We start from the raw sequence: 21185 nt of genomic DNA on the forward strand, positions 1-21185 counted from the left end.
ACTCCTTAAGTGGGTGGAGAGAAGTAAGCTCACTACAAGGGAATCCGGAGTGTAGTCAGAACGAGGAACTTCCTCTCTTTTTTTCCTTCCTTGCTAGGCTGAGCAGCTAGTGCCTCTTTCACAGAAGTTAGGAATGTGAAGGGAGGACGCAGAGAGGCCCCACCAGACAAGCCTTTCTCAATCAATTAGCTTGCAGCTATTACTCGTGACCTGAGGTCATGCAACATAAGTGTGTGGGGTGTGCCTTCAGGGATCCCAAGGCTACTTAAATTTAGAGAACCAAAGCCAAGCAGCCCCTAAAAACCAAGAAATATTTTTAATAGAAAATTCAGTACAGCTGTGAAATAAAGCAAAGGTAAATTCCAAGTTTCTTTTTGCAGAAGCAGCTACTAAATTCAGTCAAGATTTTTTTTTTTTTTTTTACTAGTAGGAAATCCAAAACGGTATATTTTTTCCATGTTGTATCAAACCAGATTTAGAATGAAGCAGTGAAGCATTCCTTTTATATTAAATTTCTAGGTGGGAATACAGAAAAGACAAAATAACTAATATATCATATAGATATCTCTTAATCACTTAGGTTCTTAGATTTTGTTTAAGAGTTTTAAAAAAAATACTGACTTACTACACCTAACTATAGAGTTAAACTGAGATAAACCAAGTTCTCTATGGTTGAGGAAATCAAAATCACTCCACTTTGGGGAATAGGAATAGTTGTTTTAAACACTTTCAAATTACATAATACCTTAATGTCATAATTTTGCTTATTCTCATAACTACTTTAATTAGAATTTCATTTTGTGCTCTACCTCAGGCAGATGCTTCCTTTATTTCATATATATCAAAAAAAGAGAGCTTAAAATAAAAAATAAGTATACCACTAAGAAGAAATGCTATAATTGGAAACAACAGATATATTTAAACTTCATACATGGTTTGCATATTTCTCAAAAACATTTAAAAAATAATAGCCACCATGATTATCATTAAGTTAGTGACAGACCTATCAAGGAATTTTATTTCAAACCCAATTATTCTTTTGAATACTACAATCCAGTTTAGGAGCACATGCTTTCTAGTGATCATATGAGACAATCGCCTTGCCCCACCCCAAACAGCATCACTCTCAAATGGATTAGCCACACCCACATTTTCCACCCTATTTACTTGAAGATCCCACAGTCATCCAGTGCAGCCTCACACAGGAAAGGCAATATTGCATATGGGTAATAATCTTATCATTTTCATCTCAATTAGCCTTTACCTGACCATTTGAATTGTCTTCAAGCTGGGCATTTTCTGACTTAAATAAAACAAACCCAAAGTGCAAAACTGAAGAAGACAGGTGAGAAAAACAGAACCAGATAATACTATCTGGTCGATAATATCAATTTTGAAAACTATAGTTATGGAGAATATGGTAATAAGAATGTTAAAATCAGTTATGGATAGGGATTAGGGCAAAAATTAGGGTTCTCCATTTTTTCCAATCTGCAATAGAAATCACTGACAAGTTTGGAAAAGGTGGTTGATATAGACTCTAAGTTTACAAAATAATATAACTCAAATAATAATAACAATGGGTTAGCTTTTAATGATTCAGTCATGCCTATCTTATAGGCATGCAAATGTACTTTGGCCTTTTTAGTCAATAAATATGGAGAAAATTAAGAATTCTAATTACTCCTTGAGAGATAACTAGTCTTCAGAAATTCTATGATTCCATGCTACCCTGTAATTCTGTGTTTCATTTTTATCTGATATGAAAAATAAGCTTTACTTTTTCTTATTCAAGACTAATAACTGGCCTGACCTGTGGTGGCGCAGTGGATAAAGCATCGACCTGGAAATGCTGAGGTTGCCGGTTTGAAACCCTGGGCTTGCCTGGTCAAGGCACATATGGGAGTTGATGCTTCCAGCTCCTCCCCCTTCTCTCTCTCTGTCTCTCTCTCCTCTCTCTCCCTCTCTGTCTCTCTCCTCTCTAAAAATGAATAAATAAAATTAAAAAAAAAAAAGACTAATAACTAACTCCTAAATTTCAACAGAGCCACCAACTTTATAAGTCAACAGGCAAACACCTCAAGGAGTTGGCCACTATTGCTACATAACTTATGCACAAAACAAAGGACTTTGTGATAAATATAGAAAGGTCATTAATAACCCACACAAAGCATATACTAGGATTCAAAAAAGCTTTGGTGATTTTATAGCGTATAATGTATTTTTTATGACCAGTTGACTAAAACAACCACAAACACTTCTGAATGATACACAGGTTATGAAAATAATTCCCTTTGAAAAAGTGTGATATCTTACATTGAAAAGATTACAACCAGCACCACTACTGAAAATAGTTTGTCAATTTTACCCCATTCAGTTTCCATCTTGGTTTTATGGGGGAAAAGTGTACTGTTGGGCAGATAAAATATATTATGCTCACTTTGTTAAAGATGTTGCTGCCCATGTGGAGGCCCATTGCCTAGGTGATAATATTGGTTGCCCTTCTTGCTTGGGATGGGCGTGATTATATTAATGTGTGTTGGGGACAGGCTGTAAGCAAGCAGGATCCTTATAGTTTAAGGCTTAGTTTTAAGACTAAGCTTTTCCCACCCTTTTTGTTATAGGGTGGTGAACTCTCATGAGGAATTCCATTATGCCTCAGATAAGTGACTTTGTATCAGAGACTTCCTTGTTTGTATATTGGATTAAAGGTTTTGAATCTCACTATAAAGTGGGGCAGACCAGGAGCTTGCTCTCTCGGTTCCTGAGATTAACATTAGAGGAGCCCATGCTGTAAGAGAGCAGAGAAAGGCCATGTGGAGGAGAGGAGAAGCAGCCAAAATGGTGGAGTGCTAAAGGAGAAGCCAATTAGTGCAGAGTTTGTGCAGAGAGAAGGAGATGGGGAACAGAGGTGAATAAGGCTGGTGAGGTAGGAACCTTTGATTCTAGTAAACTCAGATAAGTCAGTAGCTTTGTGAGTGGGTTTTGGAGCCCGGTGTGTGTTTTTACTCGCCCGCTAGGTGCAAGCTAGGATTAAAGCTAATGGCCCACCAGTTCTTGGCCTCGTTGTTTCATTACCGTCTTTCTGAACCAAATGTGAACCTGCATGGGCCAGCCAGCTGTGATGGTGGCCATGGCTACTGGCTTCACATTTACTATGCTAGAAATGATGGAGATTGAATGAAATATTCCAGGTAATTTTTGTTAAATTCATTTCATTTGAAGAAAATCTCAATAGTTCATAAAATTTTACTACCAAAACTCTATCATGTTTATTTAGAAAGTTTAAATTAGAATCCTAACAAATCTAAAATAATTTCAAATTGTGTTTCAATTAATTAAAAAGTCATTCGAAATGACAGAATATATTTCTGTATGAAATCATAAAGACGTAACTTCTAAGCTTTGTGTAATAACAAATACTTGCCAGTTATTATGTGATGTTAACATTTCCTATACTAAGTTTATTCTACGTCTATATATGTTTCTCTATTCTACTCATCTGCAATGCTTTGATAGATGGTCATTTTTGGATAAAAAAAAACACAACAGATAAATTATAATGAAAGGCTTAACCAATATTACTATGAAACCTCCAAGACTTTAGCAACCTGGTACCTAAACAGGTATCAGCCAACTTTAAATTGAAACACTTGTACAGAAAATAAAACAACGGTGTGAGAAAACAAAATAGGAGCAATCTTTGTAACATTCTTTTAAGAATAATAATGTTGGATTAAATTAAAAACAATAGATGGTGTATATACATGTAGACAGACTAGTCTTATCTTTTTGAAAATCAAGAAAGTATTTCAATATTTTTTTGAGAGAAAGAGGTAGGGAGAGAGAGAGAGAGACAGGAACATTGAGCTGCTCTTGTATGTGCCCTGACTGGGGAATAAAACACCAAACTCCGTGCTATAGGATGACACTCCAACCAACTGAGCTATCCAGCCAGGGCTGATTTTTTTATTGATTTTTTTTTTATTTTAGAGAGACAGAGAAAGAAAAGGAGAGAAAGGGAAGGGAGAAAGGAAGTATTCATTTGTTGTTCCACTCCTTTGTGCATTCTTTGGCAGCTTCCTATTTGTGTCCTGACCAGGGATCAAACCCACAACCTTGTCATTTTGGAACAATGTGCTTAACTGACTGAGCTAACTAGCCAAGGCCTATTTCAATGTTTTTTGATCAACTCCTTTCAGGTTTATGAACCTGTTTCATCAGAAAACTAGACTGTCATGATTTCACTGGATAGCAATAGAAGGTGTTGCTTCTTGGGATATATATATATATATACACACTAGTTTCCTCACAGCACATTCTCTACCTGTTTGGGTATTACCATTTGAAAATAGGAAAGGAGAAAAGGAACTGGAATATGACACACTGCATCCCTCCAAATTTAATGAAAACAATATAGGGGTATTAGAGACAGGAAGATGGTGGAGAGAGGCTCCTTAGGAATTTCAGCTTTTCATGCTTATGAAACAATATGATTTTGGATACAAGAGACTACCTTACCTTAATAGATTTTATAGATGCCCCCTAGTCTCTAGCTGGGAGGTATACATAGCAACCTGTCACACAGCTGGAGCAAGAAAAGGGGATTTAACCAATAAAATGGGTTTTAACTAGCAAGAAGTGGATGGTAAAAATATTGGGTTGGGGAATAAGTTCGTAGTGTTTTTACCGAAGTCTTTTATTTAAACAAAAAACAATAATTATATCAATAAGTTAATCAATTATATATTCGCCGTTGCTGTTTACAACCTCTTCCCACCTCTCGACCAATTTGTTGATGCCATTCCGCCAAAAATCGCCTGGTCTGGTGTCAAAGAAGTTGTTGAGCCAGTTTTTAAGGACCTCTTTGTTATCGAAGGTAACGCCCTTCATATGGTTTGACAGGGAGCGGAAAAGATGGTAATCGGTCGGTGCAAGGTCCGGAGAATACGGCGGATGCTGAAGGACCTCCCATTTGAGCTCTTGGAGTGCGGCTTTGATGACTTGTGCAACATGGGGCCTGGCATTGTCGTGAAGGAGTATGGTTTGACCATGTTGATCAGGTCTTTTCAGTCGAATAGCCTCATTCACGCGGTGTAGCTGGGCAATGTAGAGCTCCTTGTTGACCGTGGCATTCTTTTCGAGCATTTCCCAGTTCTTCATCGAATTCAGAAGGCCTTCCACTGGGGCACGTGTCATCGACGTCAAAGTCGCCATTTTTGAACTTTGCAAACCATTTCCATGCTGTAGACTCGCTTATGACACCTTCTCCATACATGTCGCAAATGTCCCGGGCTGCTTCGGCAGCTTTTTGACCTCGATGAAAAGCAAAGAAGAGCAGGTGTCGAAATGTTGATTTTTCCTCCTGGGTATTCCATTTCTAAGCCTCAAAACTAATAAAAAATTAAATAACTCAAAAATACAATTAACATAGTTTTGTAGAGCAGAAAGAGTTTTATCAAATGAATACTTACCCTTTGCCAAACAGCAAACAAATCGTTGTAAAATAAAAGAAAATATAAAAACGCTACGAACTTATTCCCCAACCCAATAAAAACAAGTTTCATCTGGTTGTAAACATGATGTTGGACAGATCTAGGCTCCTTCAATATCAAGCAAATAGAAAGCAAATGTAAAAAATGAGAAATATAACAGAGAAAGTAAGAAAAGAACATTATCAAATGTAGAGCAATGATTGAGTATATCATATATTAAAATAGGTGAAAAGTAAGCATTTTAAATAGAATTCATGAAATCATAACCACTATAATATATAAAAGAGAAAATGATGTAAAAAGAGACAAGAAAACAAAAATGGAAATACACATTTTCAAAAGGAAAAAGAGTATATAAAGAAACAAAATGAAGTAAAAATAAAAAATTACGTTCTGAAAAATCACATTAGTGATCTGAATGAAAACTTAAAACAAGACAAGTTGGAACTCTATAGCAACAAATTAAGTGAGTTGTTTGGAAGAGACCTCAAAATATTTCTTCTGCACCTTTTCTTTCCCTCAGATGTCATAAAACATAAGGAAAATTAAATAGTATATTATGAGAAAGAGGAAAGTATCTATACAATGTGAAACTATCAACACACAATGCATTAGCTCTTTTCATTATTTCAAAGAAACAAACACTTTAATTAAAAATATAAGGAACACATAATTGAAAGGGAAAACAAACAAACTAAAGCAACACTGAGATTACAGTATAAATTTTTCCTATTATTTGACAAATTTAAAATTAATAGTCAAAGTGGGTTATTCTGAGCTTAAGAGTATCCAAATTGGAATAAGTTTTCTGAAAAGCAACTTGTTTATCGGTATTAAAATTTTTTCATTTTTTTCTTTGTATTTATTCACCGAACAAATATTTTTATTTTGATCACTTACTATGTTCCAGGAACTGTTTGAAACACTAGGGATAAAGGGTTTTACAAGGCAGACAGAATTTCTGCTGTATTTTTCTTAAATTTTAGGAGGTGGAGGGAGAAAATAAGTAACAAACGTAACATACTAGGTATTATTAAATTCAAAGAGGAAAAACAGTGCAGGATAAAGGAATAAAGAATGATTTTGGAGAAGTCAGATATGACACTTTATAAAGGTACTCAGGGAAATAAATGTTTCTTTGGTATGCTAACATTTGAGCAATGGTCTTATTGCAATGTAGGGGTCCAACATGATGATGTACACGAGAGAACACGTCCAGAGAGGCACCTACCAGTGAAAAGGCTCCAAAGTGGGGCATAATTCTCAGCAACATTGTATCAAAGACATACTATATCAAAGATTCTTTTATATGAAACTCTAAACTTCTTCCTAAGAAAAGTTATCAGTGAGACTGATCAACAGTTTTGTGCAAAGTTATTTGTAACTGCCACTCAAAACTGAAAGTAACAATATATTGATTCTTATGATATTGTATTACATAGCAATTGAAAAATCATTATTTTAGAAAGTTGTAAGATGCGAACTTTAGGTAAGCAAAAGCAAAAGTAAAACAAACTCTGAGTAATACATGATTCCAGTTTTATAAAATTGGAATAGAATATTTGGTGGTTTCGAATATTTAAAAGATCAGGTATCGGAAGGTTGATGGCAACTATCATCTCTGTATGGCAGAATCATGGATGGCTTTTGCTCTTGAATTTTCTTTACAAATATTTATAATTTAACTGTATGCCCTTTATAAAAGAAAAAGCATTCATTTAGTAAAAGGAGAGGCAGACATTACTAATTTATGTGTATTAGAAATTCCAGCATTTTCTTTATCACAAATTTTGAATTCTTCAACTTATTTTGGATTTTTTACATCCTTAAATCTAAATGGGCACTACATAACATAATTCTGTTATAATTAATTAAAAATTCTCCCTCCCCTTCCATTTTACTACTTTTACCCTTTACTATATCTATAGGAAGAAGTTTTAAGTATGTATAAAACCATATTCATATATGTAGATAGCTTTTGTTTTCTCCTTTGAGAGCATATGGCAAGATTCATCTCTTTCATTCAGTGACAAATGCCCTCCCACAGCATCTACTACTTTGACCTTTAATTAGATCTTCCCAGACCATCTAAAATAACTCATGTCTGAGACCTTCTCTGTCTGGATGGGTCCCAGAGGATCGGGGCAGCAGTAGAACGGCAAGAAATTAACCTACTGTACTTCAGAATATATGTAGCAAAATGGTGAGCAAATAATGAGTGGAATGAGTTTGTTTCTTTCAAAAATGAAAAGAAAGAAAAAGAAGGAAGGAAGGAAGAGAGGGAGGAAAACATTAAAAATTATACAAATGAGTCATTAATGAAAAATGCTGAATAAAGTATGGGAATATAAAAGCCAAATCTCATGCTGAGGCATAAGAATCCATGTCGACCAAAAGCACACAGTTTGACACCTTTGTTACTTTAATAACTATATAAAGAATAGAGCCTGGATGCTGTCATTTCAAGATCTTGTTAAAGCAAAAAAATAAAAATTAAATTAAAAAATAAACAAGGAAAGATAGTAAAATATGGAGATTAGAAATAGAAAAAGGGAAAAGAGGGAGAGAGAAAGATGATCCGGCATAATCTGAAAAATACATTAATGATTCAACGGAGAGAGCATAGCTTCTGAAGTAATATAAAATGCATATTTGTAAATGGTTCTCACATGTACTGCTGTATTGATTCAAGAAAATTTTTAGAAGAGAATGCAGAAAATAGCCTAATTGTACTGGAAATGATAGTAGATGGGGTTGGGAAAGCTGTAGGGGTTGGAAAGTATGAGTTAGATTCAAATAATAAAGAATATCATAAATTACAGGGAAATAGAGGAAAACCATGAATTGGGACACATTGAAATGGCTAGTGTGTCTTGTGTAATGAAGTCTGATTCTATGGAAAACTGTATAGGAGCAAGTTTAGAGCTCCTTGGGAAAGAAACTTCTCTGAGGTCACAGTTAAACTAGAGTTCTTCCACTAGGATTGTTTTTTGATCAGACATGGGATGCTGTGTAGTCAGTCCTCATGGGTTCTCATGGTCAATAGATTCCTTTAGTCAAGTCATTGCTGTAGCTGTTGAGAGCTAACCCTGCCTGGGTCTCAGACACAGTAACAAGTTCAATCAAGGAAAATAAAATAGAGGCATTAGGCAAGTGTGCTCTAGTACAGTGGTCCCCAACCTTTTTTGGGCCACGAACCGGTTTAATGTCAGAAAATATTTTCATGGACTGGCCTTTAGAGTGGGACAGATAAATGTATCACGTGACCGAGACAAGCATCAAGAGTGAGTCTTAGACGGATGTAACAGAGGGAATCTGGTCATTTAAAAAAAATAAAACATCGTTCAGACTTAAATATAAACAAAACGGAAATGATGTAAGTTATTTATTCTTTCTCTGCAAACCGGTACCAAATGGCCCATGGACCGGTACTGGTTCGCAGCCCGGGGGTTGGGGACTACTGCTCTAGTATATTAAGGTTCACAAAGAGTGCCAGAGTTACAGACAAGAAGAGCTGAAACTCTATTTGGCACTTACAAAGAAATGTCTCTGTGATAAATTAGGGCTTTTGAGAGCAAGAATTGAAGAGCATGCTACATGCTATGACTTCAGGAGTGTGGAGAGGCCCATTTACCCAAAGTTATCTTTCTCTAAGCCCTTTTGGATTCCAAAATCTCTTTGGAGAACTTGGTGCTAAAACACCCTGTACTACTAAGACACTAACTATGCCTAAAAACTTTTACAAAAATAAAATACAGTACACATGAAGATTGTGCTCTACCTTATCATTTTTCTGAGGCTTTAGATTAGGATATTGAGAACCATCCAGGAGACATTCAGGGAAAAAGGGTGTTGCCAAGAAAGGTAAACTTCACAGGATCAGGAGTACCAAAGTCAAGTTAGTTCTCTGAAAACATGGGTTCTAAAAACCCTTGTTATAGTTTACCCAAAACTCTGTTTGCCTGTACTGTTATTAAAACTTAGACTATTGAATTAGATAATCCTAAAGAATTAATCTTACAAAATACTACCTTCTTGAACTCTCTAAGCCTATATCCCATGACCAGACCTAAACCTCCATTTAGAAGACAGTATTGTGGGCTATTAAACACAAAGGCAGATAAAGTTCTGTGGTTAAAGTACTAAAATTTTCAATAAAGAGCTGTTTTTCAGATCCCAACTGCTGCTTAATTAGATTGGGGAATTGTTGCCATGTTTGTCATTTTGTCTCCAATTCTTAGCTAAATTAATTAACTTTTTTTTTCCTTTTATTTATTTATTATTATTTTTTTTTATAAAAATTTTATTTTTTTAATGGGGTGATATCAATAAATCAGGATACATATATTCAAAGATAACAAGTCCAGGTTATCTTGTCGTTCAATTATGTTGCATACCCATCACCCAAAGTCAGATTGTCCTCTGTCACCTTCTATCTTGTTTTCTTTGTGGCCCTCCCCCTCCCCCTTTCCCTCTCCCATTCCCCCCTCCCCCTCGTAACCACCACACTCTTATCAATGTCTCTTAGTTTCACTTTTATGTCCCACCTACTTATGGAATAATGCAGTTCCTGTTTTTTTCTGATTTACTTATTTCGCTTCGTATCATGTTATCAAGATCCCACCATTTTGCTGTAAATGTTCCGATGTCATCATTTCTTATGGCTGAGTAGTATTCCATAGTGTATATGTGCCAAATCTTCTTTATCCAGTCATCTATTGACGGGCTTTTTGGTTGTTTCCATGTCCTGGCCACTGTGAACAATGCTGTAATGAACATGGGGCTGCATGTGTCTTTATGTATCAATGTTTCTGAGTTTTTGGGGTATATACCCAGTAGAGGGATTGCTGGGTCATAAGGTAGTTCTATTTTCAGTTTTTTGAGGAACCACCATACTTTATTCCATAATGGTTGTACTACTTTACATTCCCACCAACAGTGTATGGGGTTCCTTTTTCTCCACTGTCTCTCAACATTTCCTATTACCTGTCTTGCTAATAATAGCTCATCGAACAGTTGTGAGGTGGTATCTCACTGCAGTTTTGATTTGCATTTCTCTAATAGCTAAAGAAGATGAGCATCTTTTCATATATCTGTTGGCCATTTGTATTTCTTCCTGGGAGAAGTGTCTGTTCATATCCTCTTCCCATTTTTTTATTGGATTGTTTGTTTGTTGTTGAGTTTTATGAGTTCTTTGTATATTTTGGATATTAGGCCCTTATCTGAGCTGTTGTTTGAAAATATCATTTCCCATTTAGTTGGCTTTCTGTTTATTTTGTTATCAGTTTCTCTTGCTGAGCAAAAACTTCTTAGTCTGATGTAGTCCCATTCATTAATTTTTGCCTTCACTTCTCTTGCCATTGGTGTCAAATTCATAAAATGCTCTTTAAAACCCAGGTCCATGAGTTGAGTACCTATGTCTTCTTCTATGTACTTAATTGTTTCAGGTCTTACGTTTAGACCTTTAATCCATTTTGAGTTAATTTTTGTACAGGGGGACAAACTGTAGTCCAGTTTCATTCTTTGGCATGTGGCTTTCCAGTTTTCCCAGCACCATTTATGGAAGAGGCTTTCTTTTCTCCATTGTGTGTTCTTGGCCGCTTTATCAAAAATTATTTGACTATATATATGTGGTTTTATTTCTGGATTTTCTATTCTGTTCCATTGGTCTGAGTGTCTATTTTTCTGCCAATACCATGCTGTTTTGATTGTCGTGGCCCTATAATATAGTTTGAAGTCAGGTATTGTAATGCCCCCAGCTTCATTCTTTTTCTTTAGGATTGCTTTGGCTATTCGGGGTTTTTTATAGTTCCATATAAATCTGATAATTTTTTGCTCCATTTCTTTAAAAAATGTCATTGGAATTTTGATGAGAATTGCATTAAATTTGTATATTGCTTTGGATAATATAGCCATCTTGATTATATTTATTCTTCCTAGCCAAGAACAAGGTATATTCTTCCATCTCATTATATCTTTTTCGATTTCCCTTAACAATGGTTTATGGTTTTCATTATATCAATCCTTTACATTCTTTGTTATGTTTATTTCTAAGTATTTTATTTTTTTTGTTGCAATCGTGAAGGGGATTATTCTTTTCAGCTGGTTCTCAATTGTTTCATTGTTGGCATATAGAAAGGTTATTGACTTCTGTATGTTAATTTTGTATCCTGCGACCTTACTGTATTGGTTTATTGTTTCTAGTAGTCTTTTTGTGGATTCTTTGGGGTTTTCGATGTATAGGATCATATCATCTGCAAAAAAGTGATACCTTTACTTCTTCTTTTCCGATATGGATGCCTTTTATTTCTTTGTCTTGTCTGATTGCTCTGGCTAGAACCTCTAGTACCACATTAAATAAGAGTGGAGAGAGTGGACAACCCTGTCTTGTTCCTGATTTAAGAGGGAAAGCCTTCAGTTTAGTGCCATTTAATATGATGTTAGCTGATGGTTTATCATATATGGCCTTTATCATGTTGAGATATTTTCCTTCTATACCCATTTTGTTGAGAGTCTTAAACATAAAATTGTGTTGTATTTTATCAAAAGCCTTTTCTGCGTCTATTGATAAGATCATGTGGTTTTTGTTCTTTGTTTTGTTGATATGGTGTATTACGTTAACCGTTTTACGTATGTTGAATCTCCCCTTGAGATTCTGGGATGAATCCCACTTGATCATGATGTATTATCTTTTTAATATGTTGTTGTATTCGATTTGCTAGTATTTTGTTCAGTATTTTAGCATGTGTATTCATTAGAGATATTGGTCTGTAGTTTTCTTTTTTTGGGCCATCCTTGCCTGGTTTTGGTATGAGGGTTATATTGGCCTCATAAAATGTGTTTGAAAGTACTGCTTCTCCTTCAATTTTTTGGAAGACTTTGAGTAGAATAGGAACCAAGTCTTCTTTGAATGTTTGATAAAATTCGCTGGTATAGCCGTCAGGGCCTGGACTTTTATTTTTGGGGAGGTTCTTAATGGTTTTTTCTATTTCTTCTCTACTAATAGGTCTGTTTAGGCTTTCTGCTTCTTCTTGACTCAGTCTAGGAAGGTTGTATTGTTCTAGGAATTTATCCATTTCTTCTAGGTTGTTGAATTTAGTGGCATAAAGTTTTTCATAGTATTCTACAATAATTCTTTGTGTATCTACCGTGTCCGTGGTGATTTCTCCTTTCATTTTGGATTTTGTTTATATGAGTTCTTTCTCTTTTTTCCTTGGTAAGTCTTGCCAAGGGTTTGTCAATTTTGTTGATCTTTTCAAAGAACCAGCTCCTTGTTCTATTAATTTTTTCTATAGTTTTTCTGTTCTCTATTTCATTTATTTCTGCTCTGATTTTTATTATTTCCTTTCTTCGGCTGGTTTTGGGTTGTCTTTGTTCTTCTTTTTCTAGTTCCTTAAGGTGGGAAGTTAAGTGGTTCACTTGGGCTCTCTCTTGTTTGTTCATATATGCCTGAAGTGATATGAACTTCCCTCTTATCACTGCTTTTGCTGCATCCCATAGATTCTGATATGTCGTATTGTCATTTTCATTAGTCTGTATATATCTTTTGATCTCTGCACTTATTTCTTCTTTGATCCATTCATTTTTTAAAACTATGTTGTTTAGTTTCCACATTTTTGTGGGATTTTTTTTCCTCGTTTTTGCAGTTGAATTCTAGTTTCAAGGCTTTATGATTAGAAAATATGCTTGGTACAACTTCGATTTTTCTGAGTTTGCTGATGTTGTTTTTGTGGCCGAACATATGGTCAATTCTTGAGAATGATCCTTGTACACTGGAGAAAAATGTATATTCAGTCACTTTGGGATGAAATGTCCTGTAGATGTCTATCATATCCAGGTGCTCTAGTGTTTTGTTTAAGGCCACTATGTCTTTGTTGATTCTCTGTTTGGATGACCGATCTAGAGCCATCAGTGGTGTATTGAGGTCTCCAAGTATGATTGCATTTTTTGTCAGTTTTTGTTTTAAGATCAATAAGTAGCTTTCTTATATATTTTGGTGCTCCTTGGTTTGGTGCATATATATTAAGAATTTTTATGTCTTCTTGATTCAGTGTCCCCTTAGCCATTATGAAATGGCCATTTTTGTCTCTGAGTACTTTTCCTGTCTTGTAGTCAGCATTATCTGATATGAGTATTGCTACACCTGCTTTTTTTTGGATGTTATTTGCTTGGAGTATTGTTTTCCAGCCTTTCACTTTGAATTTGTTTTTATCCTTGTTACTTAGATGAGTTTCCTGTAGGCAGCATACAGTTGGATTTTCTTTTTTAATCCATTCTGCTACTCTGTGCCTTTTTATTGGTGAGTTTAATCCGTTTACATTTAGTGTAATTATTGACAATTGTGAGTTCCCTATTGCCATTTTATATCTTGCTTTCTGTTAGTTTTGTGTCTTGTTCGATCCTTCTCTTTCGTTTTTCTATCTTTTGTTTTTATTTGGTTGTATTCCATACATTTTTCCTCTGTTGCTGTCTTTTTTATCTCATGTGCTTCTGTGGTGGTTTTTTCAATGGTGGTTACCTTTGAGTAATGAAAAGGGTCCCTACCCTGTTCATTGTAGCGAACTATCTTGTGAGTACTTTTGCACTCCATCGTCCTTTGCTACTGTTAATCTCCATCTTCTCCCCTCCTTTCTTTTTGTTGTTGTCACAGTTTAAATTTGGTTTTATTGTGTTCTTCTTAGAGCTTTTATTTGTGGCTCTGTTTTTTTTTTGTTCTTTGTATCTGATTGGAGAACCCCCTTTAGTAATTCCTGGAGTGGGGCTTTTCTGATGATAAATTCCCTCATCTTTTCTGTATCTGTGAATGTTTTTATTTCTCCTTCATATTTGAAGGATAGCTTTGATGGGTATAGTATTCGTGGCTGAAAGTTCCTCTCTTTCAAGACTTTAAATATTGGGGTCCACTCTCTTATAGCTTGTAGAGTTTCTGCTGAGAAATCTGATGATAATCTAATGGGCCTTCCTTTATATGTTGTATTCTTCTTTTCCCTGGCTGCCTTGAGAATTTTTTCTTTGCTGTTAGTTTGTGTCAATTTCATTATGATATGCCTTGGAGTAGGTTTGTTGGCGTTAATAAAACTCAGAGTTCTGTTTGCTTCTTGAACTTGAGGCTTTAGTTCTTTCCACAGGCTTGGGAAGTTCTCATATATTATTTGTTTGAGTATGTTCTCCATTCCATTTTCTCTCTCTTCTCCCTCTGATATACCTATTATTCTTATGTTATTCTTTTTGATGGAGTCAGATAATTCTTGTAGGGCTATCTCATTTTTTTAAATTTTTGAGTCTCTTTCTTCTTTTCTCTGTTGTGCCTCAAGTTACTTGTCTTCTATTTCACTAATCCTCTCTTCGATCTGACCTGTTCTATTAGCTAAGCTTGTTACTTCGTTTTTCAGCTCGTGAATTGTGTTTTTCATCTCTGTTTGATTTGTTTTTATAGTTTCAATTTCCTTGGACATATATTCTTTGTGTTCATTGAGTTGTTTTCTGAGCTCCCTAAATTGTCTTTCTGTGTTTTCTTGTATATCTCAGAGGATTTTTAGGATTTCTATCTTGAATTCTCTGTCATTTAGCTCCAAGGTTTCCAATATATTAAATTTTTTCTCCATAGATTTTTCCTCATCTAGCTGTGTTACCTCTCTTTCTTTTGTATCCATGATATTCGATTTTCTCTTCCTTAATGGCATCTGAGGGTGGTTTTGTTAATAGTATTAATGAGATTTAATAAAGAATAGAAAGTTAAAAAAATAAAAAAATCGAAAAGAGTTGTTTTTTTTAAAAAAAATTAATAATGAAATAAAGAAAAATAAAATAAAATAAAAATTTTAAAAAAAGGAAATTATTCCCCCCCTTCTTTTTTCCTCTTCTCTCCTCTCCCCTTTTTCTTGAGAAAATCTTGTGGTGAACTGTGAATTATAACAAACAATGCCTGTAATGGAGGGCCTGAATTGGGGAAAAGTAATAAAGGGGCAAAAAAAAAGAAAAAAGAAGCGGTATGGACCCACAAAAAGCAAATAAGGAAAAAATTTGGGTCAAGAATAAAATGATTTTCTTTTAGGTGTTGGTTGACTAAGAGTTATGATGAGAGGAATAAGAGGAAAACAGAAAAATGGGGGGACAAATTAAAAACTTACTATTGTATTTAGTGGAACAAGAACTAGATAAAATGGAGAGCCAGGGATGGGAGCACTGCTAGTGAGTTAAAAAGGTGAAGTAAAAACCCCCCAAAATGCCACAAACATAAATTTGAGTCCCAGAGAAGATAATTTGTTTGTTATTGAGGTTTGAATGAGAGGAGATGTAAAGGAGAAAGGAAGAAACTAATATAGAGGGAGAAAAGAAAGAGAGAGAGAGAAAAAAAGAGGGAACCACTAAAAGAAGAAAAAAGAAAAAAGAGGAGAGAGAGAGAGAGAGAGTTAAGGGTTTTGGAGTGCAACCCTCATAGAGAGAAAGGAAGAGGAAAGAAAAGATAATGGGAGATGTAACACTTATGGGTAGTGTAGTTCAAGGAGAGGAGAGAGTAAGACCGGCAGAGAGTTAATCGGCCAAATTGGAGGAGGAAAAAAAAGTATCAAGAATGAAGATAAGAGAAACAAACGAACAAATATAATAAAATGGGATAGGTTATAAAGTCTGCAGATTATTCTTGATTTTGAGAGGTTATCTTCTTGCTTTTTCTTTTCTCTCCCTCTTCCTGGTCGGTGACTCTGTACCCCGGGTTCTGCCCCTTTGGCACGCTCAGGTAGAGGTTTGCAGTTGATAAGTCTCTATGGCGATGTCATGTATTGTGCTTTAGTCTCGTTGGCAGTCGAGGCTCATTAGCATTTATAGGCTCCGACAGTGAGAGAGTCCGTGTTCCTGGAGCCTTTCTCCTAGTCTTTCCTTCCTCAATTAGTAGCCTGATAATCCAGCTATGGGGTTGCTGCTGCCTCTGCCTGGATAGTAAGAGGCTCAAAGAGCTGGCAACTCCCCACTCTATTTCCACTCAGCACAGGGCTCTGGGTAAGGCTCAGTCAGTCAGAGCTACTAGCATAATCAGGCGGGCTTTCTGCCCACTCAAAGACCTCTGGCTCTGCCACTCTGTCCGGTAACACAGGTGAGCTACCACTTCCGGGGCATTTGGAGGAAACTCTCGCTCACTATCTGTGTGCACAGACCAGGATATCCGGCCAGCAGTCTCACGCTCTGAGTGAAACCCCCAACCGCATGGAAAAGTTGCAGCGTTGGAATTGGCTCTCACCCCGTCCCCATGTGTGGCTTTTGTAAGGCGCTGGGGCAGCCTGAGATTCCGCTTTGGCCCACACAAAGGCCCCTGACTCTGCCCCTCTGTGCTATAACACGGGCACGCACTGCTGAGGCACTCGGAGGAATCTCTCGCTCACTATCTGCTTGCAGACCAGGATATGAGGCCGGCCGCGTTTCCCTCTGAGTGAGTCCCTTACCTGCACGGAAAAGTTCCGCCGTTGGAATTAGTTCTCGCTCCCTCCCATGCGTGGCTTTCCCAGGGTGCTTGTGCTGCCCAGAGATTCTGCTTTCGGCCCACAGAAAGACCTCTGACTCTGCCTCTCTGTGAGGTAACACAGGCACCCACTCCTGGGGCTTAGGAAGAAATCTGTCGCCCACTATCTGCGCACGCCGACCAGGAGATTGGGTAAAATGGCTGCCCCGCTTGTCTTTCTTTGTTTGGGTTTGGCGTGAGTGTTAGCTTGTATTGCCCGGGGTTGCCACAGGATCAGTTTTTCCTCAGCTTGGATCTCCGTGCCACAGCCTGGTTCGGCCGTTTGTGTCGCGGCCTGGATCTATTCACCCCCTTTGCCCGCCTCAGTTTCTATATTCACGGATCCCAGAGAAAGCCGCCCTGTTTAGGTTAGTGAGGAAGGCGGAGCATTTCTTACTCCCTATTTCCTTTGGGGTTTGGTTATATATTTAGCCAATTTTTCGCTCGACCATACCTTCGGGTGTATTGCGAAACATCTGGAGGCTCCAAGGATAGGTTTTTCTGTTTCTGGTTGAAGATCTTGTTGAGTTTTGGGGGAGATTTATTGGTATCGCTTCCTACCCTGCCATTACTCTGATGTCATATCTCCTAAATTAATTAACTTTGAAACTTTTAAAGGAAGGAAATTGATTCTGACTATGGCATGTGCTCAAAAAGTTATGTGAGCATCTGGCCTAAAGCACGTTGGGATGTATTATACAGATTACGAATTACAAGGTTTATTTTTTTGATCCCTTTTCTTTCATAAGATGAAGCTCAAGAAGAAACAGTCTATGAGAAAGCAATCAATGAACAACTGAGATGTCCCAACTATGAGCTGATGCTTCTCATTTCTCTCCCTTCTTGTCTATTGGTGTCTGTCTGTCCTTCTCTCTTTGTCTCTCTCTTCACAAAAAACAAACAAAAATTGTCAAATGTCACAGGATACTTGTATAGGCAGAGTACTATGAAGACTTATGACAAAGAGTTGTCTTTAATTTTTGACACCTGTCAAACCAGAGAACACATTTCTGTGCTTGAATTCTGGTAGAAAGCATAGACAGTATCTTGGTTGTTCCTTTATATTGGTTAAATTGTGTTAAATGTATAACCTAATATATTACAAATGAATAAACAGTTGGATATAATTATTTTTATTTAGACAATTAATTTTAACAGGGTGACATTAGTCAACTAGAAAACATCTTCACAGCATTTGGACATTTGATTATGTTGTATACCCATCATCCAAAATCAAATCATCCTCTGTCCCCTTATATTTGTTTCTCTTTATGCCCCTCCCCTTTCTCCCACCCCCCTCTCTCTCCTCCCTAGTTGGATATAATTTTTTATTGAATGCTCATCTACACAAATTTTTTGAAGGAGCATGAAATCGGGATGGCTTTCCTGACAGATAGAAGCTCTGAATATATTTTAAAAGGACAAAAGACTGAGCTGGGCAGAAATGTTCCAGGTATAAAGATTGGTAGAAAGGTAAAAATAAACAGGAAGGGAAAGGAAGGATAAGGGAAGTCACCAGAGGTTTCCATTGTCAGGTTCCTTCATACCTCATATCCCACTAGACTTATATCAGCAACTGCATGCCACTTAGAGCTGATCCAGCAGCCACTCTGTCTCTGATATCTAAGCTTTTTCTCAGATTGTCTCTAGTACTTAGAGAACTTTGCTGCCACAATCTATTTTCTGGCTCCTCTCCTTTTCCAAATAACTTGTTTCTTCTCACTTTTAAGGCTCAGCTTTGATGTTGTCTCCTCTGCCCTTGCCCAGACCCAGTTGGATCTCTTTGCCTAGCATCCAGTTTGTGATTGCTAGCATTGCACCTTCCATTTCCACTTAATGGAAGAAATTCCATCACTGCCAATTTTATTTCATAATTATCTGTTTATTCCATTATTATTTTCCCCATCACCTCTGCTTTGAATCAGGTCATTGTCATCTACTGCTCACCGGGTTTCTTATAAGAGACATCTAACTGATCCTTTAGCTTCTCTTCATCAATGTAATAATCAAAATGCTGCCAAAGTGTCCTTACTAATGGAATATGCCATTTTCTACTTAATGTCCATTTTCTCCCATTTCCAAACTAATAAAAATCTAAACTCCTTAACCAGCATAAAATGTCCATCATAATCTGACTACAGCTGTTATAGTCTCACAAATCTGTACTTCCTCAAGCTTAATTTATGCTTCCGATATATTAAATGCCTTGCACACCAGAGTGATCCACACTCTTTAACAGGTAGGCATTTTCAATAAAAACAGTTCCTTTCCATAGCATGTCTCTTCCCTATTTATTTATTTCTCTCTCCATAAAATTGCAACCCATCCCTCTGACCCTGCCTAAGTACTACTACATAAATCCTCTCAGTCTCTGTCAAGCAGATCTATTCACTATATGTTGTGAGATCACAGGATTTTGCTCATCCATATAATTTAACAAGTATAGTTTCATATTTTAATTGTTGATTGTTTTTTTCTGTTTTTGTTTAATGTCTTGCACTAAACAATTCTGGTTTTTTTGTTCCTTTTCTATATCAATAGATGACTCACCATTGTTACCAATAAAATTGTTATTTTGGTTCCTATATTTCCAAAGCTAACCACAATGTTTAACACTAACTAAATTTATCAGTAGATTATTATAACAGGAAAGGAAAAGAAAGGAAAGGGAGAGAAAGAAATTAGAAATATATGACAAGAAACACTATAAAATAAGAGGAGAGAAATTAAAGAATACACTGTGAAAATTTTACACCTGAGAAAGCTCCAGTACTTCTGAAAGTAGGCATTCATTTTATGGCTGAGCAAAATTATGAGAAATAAAACTAAATTTAAAAAGTTTTAAGAAGGTAAAATGAATATCTTTCTACCTCATTCTCATCTCAAAAATTATCATAAAGCATGAAGTAGAAGAAGAAACTCTAGTAGAAACTGTGTTTATTTTTTGTGGCTACTGTAACAAATTCCTACAAACTTAGTGGCTTTAAAACAACAGAATTCATTTTCTTACAGTCTGGAGGCCAGAAATTTAACAATAATTTCACTGGGTTGAAATCAAGCATTTTGGCAGCATTGTGCTCTTTCTGAAGGTTCTGTCAATGGAATTCGTTTCTTGACCCTCTTAGCTTCCTCTGGCCTTCCTATTTCATGCTATTTTTAGGCTTGTAGCCACATCACTCCAGTCTCTACCTTTATCTTCATACCACTGCCTCCTCTGTATGTCAGATTTCCCTTGCCTTCTCTAATAAGAATACAGGGAATCCTTGAGTTACAACACAGTTCTGTTCCTATGACAGTGATATAATCTGAATTTTGGTGGAAGTCGAAACATACCCTAGCCTATCCTAATACAGTTGTAAAATCATAATCTAGAACATAAAAATGCAACTAAGCCACTGGAAAAGAATACGGCATATTCTTCCACTATGAACAACCAAACTAGTTCACTCATGTAGTCCATAAGTATGATGCTAATGACATAAGCCGAAATACTAACATCTCAATTTTTTTAAGTTTTTATGTGAGTGAATCTCGTGAGCTCAAAACGTCATATGTTCAGACTGTCATAATGAAGAACCCTTATATTTGTGATGGCACTTAGGGCCCATCTGGGTAATCTAAAATAATTCCCTCTTTTCAAAATTTTTAATTACATTTGCAAAGACCCTTTTTCCAAATAAAGTAAAATTCACAGACTATGGTAATAATGACATTAACATATTTTAGGGAACCATTAAACGCTTACCACACTCAAATGTTTTTTTTAAACTAGAAGAATTTAATAACTCTAAACAACAATATATAAAGGCAGAAAGTTGGTCTGTTAGTGGCATTTGATCTAGGAGAGTGGAAGAAAAAGAAACAAATGTAAATAGAAGACACTCTAATTAAAAATAAACAAGCATACCCATAAAGTAATAGCCAAGAAAAGCTGGACATTGGCACACCCAGGTGTTGTTAAAGGTGAGACTGAGGCCAGGAGTTTAAAATAAAGAGTGAATGACTGTAAAAAGAGCTGTTAGACACCTGTATATGATCACATATCCACTGTAAAAGAGTCAGAAGACTAACTCCTCTCAGCCCTAAGGGAAAGAAATGGTATCTAAAAATATTAAACCAACCTGACCTGTGGTTGCGCAGTGGATAAAGTGTCGACCTGGAATGCTGAGGTCGCCGGTTCAAAACCCTGGGCTTGC

This window comes from Saccopteryx leptura, chromosome 2 (genome assembly GCF_036850995.1).
Source record: "Saccopteryx leptura isolate mSacLep1 chromosome 2, mSacLep1_pri_phased_curated, whole genome shotgun sequence".
Taxonomy (NCBI): Eukaryota; Metazoa; Chordata; class Mammalia; order Chiroptera; family Emballonuridae; genus Saccopteryx; species Saccopteryx leptura.